This window comes from Lissotriton vulgaris, unplaced genomic scaffold (genome assembly GCF_964263255.1).
Source record: "Lissotriton vulgaris unplaced genomic scaffold, aLisVul1.2 SCAFFOLD_288, whole genome shotgun sequence".
In the NCBI taxonomy this organism is placed as follows: Eukaryota; Metazoa; Chordata; class Amphibia; order Caudata; family Salamandridae; genus Lissotriton; species Lissotriton vulgaris.
Genome location: NW_028246500.1, coordinates 848321 through 855315, shown reverse-complemented (window position 1 = coordinate 855315; position 6995 = coordinate 848321).

Here is a 6995-nt window from a genome sequence, read left to right as displayed (position 1 = left end):
ACCAGTTGTATGTGAACGAATAATCAATCAAGCCCTGAAGAAGTTTCTTGTAAAAAGACGAAACACGTTGGGTACTTGAAAAAGCCTGATTTTATGAAGATTTGAATAAAGAAGCTTTTTAAAAATACAAAGAATGTGTGGACTAGTTTTGTACAACCCATGTCTTATAAAATTGTATGGTGTTATGTTCCATATAAGTACCCTAATATAGGCCCGGGTAATATCATACATCTTCACCTACATTACCTCCCCTACACTATACAGTAACAAGCCTTTTAGGATTAAACCTTTAACTAGTTCTAGTACTGGGCGCAGAAGGAGGGTTTCTCCGTGAACAATAGTGTCCTATAACTTCATCCATAGACTCACACAGTATGAATGAATATTCAAACGGGTTCTTGGAAACCAGGCAGGGGCTACACCACCTGTATAATATCCACGTACAAGGTTCATCCCATACATCATTCTCAAATCCAACAATGGCTAATACAAGAAACAAGGGACAAAGGAACCCTAGATACTTTCTGTAGAAATACAGCACATCTTTCTAGTGTTAGCGAGAGGGAACCAAGACTTCCAGGCCGTCACACTGACCAGAGAGGCTGAGGCTCCCATTTGCAAACGCTCCAGCTGACAGTGGTCTGACACATCCATCGTGGGGTGTCCAACTCGAGACCAGGATGTGGTCCCATACTCTCTCACTTCAGGTAATGAGATTAGACTAAAATCTAGAGGGAATCTTGACTTCACGTCTACTCACATGCTAGTTACACTTAGGTGCATGTAGATAGGCATCATAGGAGTATGCGCACTTTTATCATACATTTTATATTCATGTATGTGTTCATGATCATTGCAAGATGGTAGAAATGTACTATCCTTTTATATTCACTGTACTGCTAATCATATATATCTGCTTCTGTCTAACAGTTGCAGCAGCACATCTATTTTACACTAGAAGAACAACTGCGCAATAAATTCTTATTGTAACACGCCCAACTGTTTCTTTTGTGTAATTCTCTGAGACCAAATAAGTGCGCACGAGTGACTGAGCGAAAAGTAATACATTGTTTCACCAATCATGAAGGTTCAGGGTTGTCATGTTCTGAGGTTGCCAGAAACTATTCTCTCCCCAATAAGAGTGGATTCTAGCGGCCCTGTGAGCTAGCTAAAACAGAAAGGTTAACATTCTTGGGGGGATGCTCAGAGCCAGTCTGCCACCAAACCCACAGTTTATGTTATCCGGAATGGGCAGATCCTGTGTAGGCAATATAGGAACTACACAACAATAGTACATGCTTATGTACATAAAATTGTGTGTGCTTGTCACCCTGGTTTAATAATATTAGGAGATTTACTCCTGTGAGGAAGATTAGGAGACTGTTCGTCCTGATCAAAGCATCACATCAGTACGAACAATTTCAGTATATGTGACAAGTGTGATTTCTTTTGCCTCGATGGCAATATCTGTAAATCACTTAGGTGAAGAAGTTGTTGATGATGATGGCATCCCTCCTCACTGTTGCAGCTGCAAAAGTGGAAGGTTGGTTCAGAATCACTTCTTCCTCCTGTCCTTCCTCTGGATTTTCCATCTCTTCTTGGTCTTCAGGCAGAGGTGTATTTGTCCTTACACAAATGTTGTGGAAACGCCCTCTACGCGGGATCCCTGACCAAGCTCATTAATCGACTACAATGCATCCAAAACGCCTTGGCACGACTGATCCTCAATGTACCACGTCACGGCCACATCACCCCCCACCTGAGTAACCTGCACTGGCTCCCCGTCAACAAGAGGATATCCTTCAAGCTCCTCATCCACGCACTCAATAGGACCGGACCAGCCTACCTCAACAGACGGCTCTCCTTCTACACCCCCACCCACCAGCTACGCTCTGCCGACCTCTCACTCGCCACCATCCCAAGCATCCGAACAACAACCTCCAGCGGGAGATCCTTCTCCCACCTCGCCGCCAAGACATGAAACACCCTCCCACTGAGCCTAAAGACCTGGCTGATCGATCAGTAGTGGCCCCCACCTCACCCCCCAGCGCCTTGAGACCCTCACAGGTATGTAGTGCTCTTAACAAATGACTGATTGATTGATTGTGTAATAGACAACAAACAAGTATAATCTTGCAGACCAAGGCCAGGCTATAAAGGAGCCTTCAACCTGAAATGTTAAGGCACCAAAACCTTCATTTGAGGACTCCAAATGTTTGTTCTACTATGGCCCCCAGTGCCACATTGTAGTCTCTCTGTGCCTGTGGGTGTGTGTCTCTTTGATGGGTGTCATCACCCATGGCAATATTGCATAGCCATGGTCAGCTGAAAACGAATAAGGAAAAATGGTACATGAATCTATAATCATGATGTTTTAATGGATAACCTTTTTATACTTTGTGTTCTGTGTGCAGAATTCTACATTCACCTTCCACTACATTGGAGGGGTATGTTCAGGTTGTGGTCTCACATTATCTTGAGTTTTGCGGGCTAACAAAATGTCCATGGAAGACAATTTTGCCATTTGCAAAGTGTGTTATGTCCTTTGTAGTGGGTTGCCTTATTGATTACATATTGATATTTGAAACGCTCAGCATTATTTCTTCACATGATCAGGTAGTGGGACAATGGCCATGTCCTTCACCATAGCATCATACTAAATGACAGTCCCTCATCCCATGGCGCACAATGTCTCATTGAATGTCAACATGACCAACATCAGGGCATTGGGTAGCACATGCTACACATGATTGAGCATGGGAGATTGTGACAGATGTGTTTGACAGCCCAATCTTAAATGTAATCTGTGGCAGGACTGGCATTGTAAGGGCAAAGGAGCATAATCACAGTGGCAACATTTTATATTAAGCTACGATTGTGAATCAGAGATTTGAGGAACTGAGACCCACAAAACAGGAATTATGAGCACTTGATGGATAACCTTTTATTAGTTACAAAGCTATGGCCAAAGCAGGACAGATGGATGACAGACTGAAAAATAGTATGAAAGGTAAGGTAATTGAAGCAGAATAGACCTTGAGTACACATGCAACATAGGTTCTGGTTTAATAATAGAAGTGTGATCGATGTAAAGACTCACATTTGGAAAAGTGTTTAGGTAATAAACATCTTAGTACAATTATGATTTTATGTGCTTACCAAACAAATTGGACTGAGTAATTTGGAAAGCAGAAGAGTCAGATTTAACATGGAACTGAGTGATGGGTGGAAGGGCAAGGGAGTAGTGCACAAAGGCAAAGTAAGAATGGATGAATGGAAGAAAAGCAAAAGTTCATGGAAGAAGGTAAGAAGGGACGATGGAAGGGCTGGAGGTATATTATCAGACAGGACACGCCACAGAGGAAAACAATGATAAATTATGAAGCAGCTTAAGAATTCTGGAACTTGGAAAATGAGCAATGCTGAAAGGTAGAAGGTGAACACTATGTTGAGGGAATGCACTAAAGTGAGATATGCCTTGAATTAGATTATGATGCATGGGTTAATTGCAGAAATGAATCAAATGTTGTTAGGACATCCATATTTAAAATAGGTGAGCTATGTAGTGAGCAAATGGCACTGCTGAATGTGCACATTTAGCACATTACTTAAAATGTACATCTGCATTATCCATCTTTGTGAAGCATTGGACTAAGGCAAGCTAACACCACAGGCACTTGCATGGTTAATGGTTGACTCAATTGGGCTTAGTAACAAGCCCCTGGTGCTGCGTGACTTTTGGTGATGCACCTGCAGAGCAACCGGCTGCCCCATACTTACAAGGACATGTAAAGCCAACCTGCGTGTCTTTTTATGTCCTTGTGAAAATGGCACCTTTTATAAGCAAAACCTTTGTGTGGAAGGGGGTGCCATGGGTGTTGCTGTGGGTGTTCCCACACAACACACATAGCTTCTGCCGCATTTCCAGATTTACGAGATATTGTAAGCCTGGAAATGCATCAGAATGATACGTCTCACCAGTGGAGGTATAGGCAGGAGCAATAAGGATATATCTTTTCAAATGTCTGCTTTTATTTCCTCTTTCTATATGTGCTGCATTCTGCATCACACATAGAAAGAGGAAATCACCTCTTATGATTGTTTTTGCACAGCAAGGTATTCCTTCATGCACAAAAATAATCTTCCCCCTTGGGGCAGGCATCCTTGAACTATTGTGCAAGGGTGCATGCGGTGGTGCATAACAGCTGATCGTTCACCAACACAGAGGAGAGCAGAGGGATCCGTCATATCGTTGTACATTTGACGCATCCCTTTGCTTCGAAATTAACGCTGCACAGCACAGCCAAACGGCTTGCTGCACAGCACTGCATAAATTGTTTGTAAATATAGCCCAATTAATTTTGGAAGATAGTTTCCTTGAGTGACAAAATTGGTTGTAAGTAAATTTCCAGGCTGTTCCCTTGGGGGAACTAGTTGCATATATGTTGTGCTTTGATATTATATGATTGTGTATTACAGTTCAACCAGAAACAATTTATGCAATTTCCTACATGTACAAGTTAAAATTGTTGACCTACATGATTGAAAGGCTTGAGGTGTGTGGTGTTTTCAAGTTGTACTTACCAACAAGCGGTCCATTTCCATAGGTGCCATTCTGGAACTGCTGGTTGATGACAGATTGGTGGAAGATAAAAGAATGATGGACACTGCCAGGACATTCAGGCCAAGACATTCAGGAACACACCAAGATGGTCAACTATTGCCTGCACATTTGTGGAGTAGGTGGGCTTCCTGTTTCTGTAGATGTGTGTAGTGTCTGCAGGAGGCACAGGTTGCACATGGGTGCAGTCCATTGCCCCCAACACATGTGGAAAGCAAGCAATGGCATAAAAGCCGTGCTTGTTGGTGAGTTTCTCTTGCGCAGTGTTGGGGAGGTGAAGATACTTCTGTGTCAGGCTGATGATGGCATCCAGGAGAGTGGGGAGGAACCTGGAAAGGTGTGCCTGGGAATCTCCGTACACTCTGGCCGTGGTCAGCTGAAAGGTGCCTGAGGCCATTATGTGGAGCACAGCAAGTAGCTTTGTCTGTGGAGGGATGTTTGTGCTGCACTGGGATGTGGCCTGCAGCCTTGGTGCAAGCGGGGTGAGGAGGCTGAAAATTGAGCCCCTTTTTAGCGTATAATGGGTTATGACCTCCTCTGGCCGGAGGTGTGTGAGGGTGATCCTCTGTTGGTAGACCTGCTCTCCTTGGCAGCCTCTGTGGTGGTGGTAGTCTTTTTGGTGCTCCGGGTTGCAGTAGCAGAAGCTCCATGGCATTGTTGAGGTTGCCAATGATGATCTGTGATTGTCTTCCTTAAATTATTAAGACCAGGTAAGCATTTAAGTTAGAAAACTGCAGCTATTTGGACTTAGCAACTGTTTTTTTGGTTTTGCGATGTACAAGGGAAACCTTGTAAATATCATGCTGTATGTATTGTGGGAGTTTTTACACTGGAACGTCTACCTTGCATGTCATTTTAGTTAAGTCACGCAAACAGAAATGGCGATGTTAAAAACTCACGTTTATGCAAGAAAAATGCTGCTAACTGGAGTTGGTGGCAATTTGTAAATACAGCAATAAAAAAAAGCTGCTGCAGTGTCACAAAATGTACGTACAATGGCGTTAAATCCTTGTAAATATGCCCCACAGCCTTTTTGGGAGTGCTCTTTAGAGATCTATGGAGAGTCTCTCCCAGTATGTTTACCAAAGTGCTTAAGTAAAAATAGGTTCACTTTGTCCTTGGAATGGGCCACAAGTGCATTCTCAGACACCCACAAAATACTTCCACACTCTGAAAGGAGTTGTATTCAGTGCAGTGAGTGTACCTAAACAGGCTGCCACAAGGAGGCATTAGCAAAGATTTCCCTGGTGTCAGGACGCGGGTTGAGGCAGAGACATGAACAGATATTAGAAGATTAGCCTAGGCTTGTTTTAATAGGAATCTCATGTAGGTTACAGATGGATGTTCAAAGTAGAAGTGACACACATATGGCAGGATCAAACGCTAATGGTATGTGTGTAGTGGTGATTGTGTGTTGGTTGGGTACCCGTATGTGTGGCTGTTGGATGGAGGTATGTGTGAATGTTGGCTGGCAGTGTGTGTAAAGATTTGCTCGAGGTGTGCTTTTATGTAAGTTGGTTGATGCCTGGGTAAGGGGCAGTGTGATTGGTGTATTAGTTCAGTGGGCACAGGAATGTGATGGGCCCTTGTATGGCAGTAATTTGTTGATATTAGTGATGTGTTGGATCCGTGGATGGCAGTGTGAATGGCTTTGAATATGGCACCTGAAAGGCATGTGAATGGCCAGTAAAGTGGTTGGTGCCTTGACACAACTCTATTACCCATAACCAGTACATTATGGGTTCACTTTTCTAATGCACTTCTCCCAATACAAACAGTACCCATATGATCACAGTGTCCGTCAGTCCCTTGCGAGTGTTGGGCCCAGTCACAGAAGTGGTGGTACCATTTCTATCTGGAGAAGTGCAGGAACACGAGGTGGTAGTAAAAGGGTGTATCCCTACAGATTCAGTAACTTTCCCTCATAAAAATATAGGGAAAATAAATGATTTTAGGCAAAGTTTGAGGTTTACATGTCCTGGTAGGTAGGAAATGTAGTGGGATCTAAACACCCCACCATGAACTCTATTGGATGTCTAGTTTTCAGAAATCTCTGGTTCTGGTAGGTTTCTCTGGGTGGCCACTGACCATGGGCCCACATTCTGCTGCTATCCACATTGCCAAAGAGCAATGTTTTTCTTGTCAAAATTTGATGCCTCCACATTGTGATTCAATGCCTTTTCCGTTGCAGCCCATAGGTCCCTCAGCACAATTTTTTTATTGAAAGAAGAGTGGAAATACAAAACAGTAGAACATTTGCTATTGCAATTGAATTTCTCTTCATGTGTTGCTCCCAAATGTAAGCCATTGTACAAGAAAAAGCACATTTTGCAAAATACCCTCTGAATCACGCTAGGTTGGCTAACCCCAAACT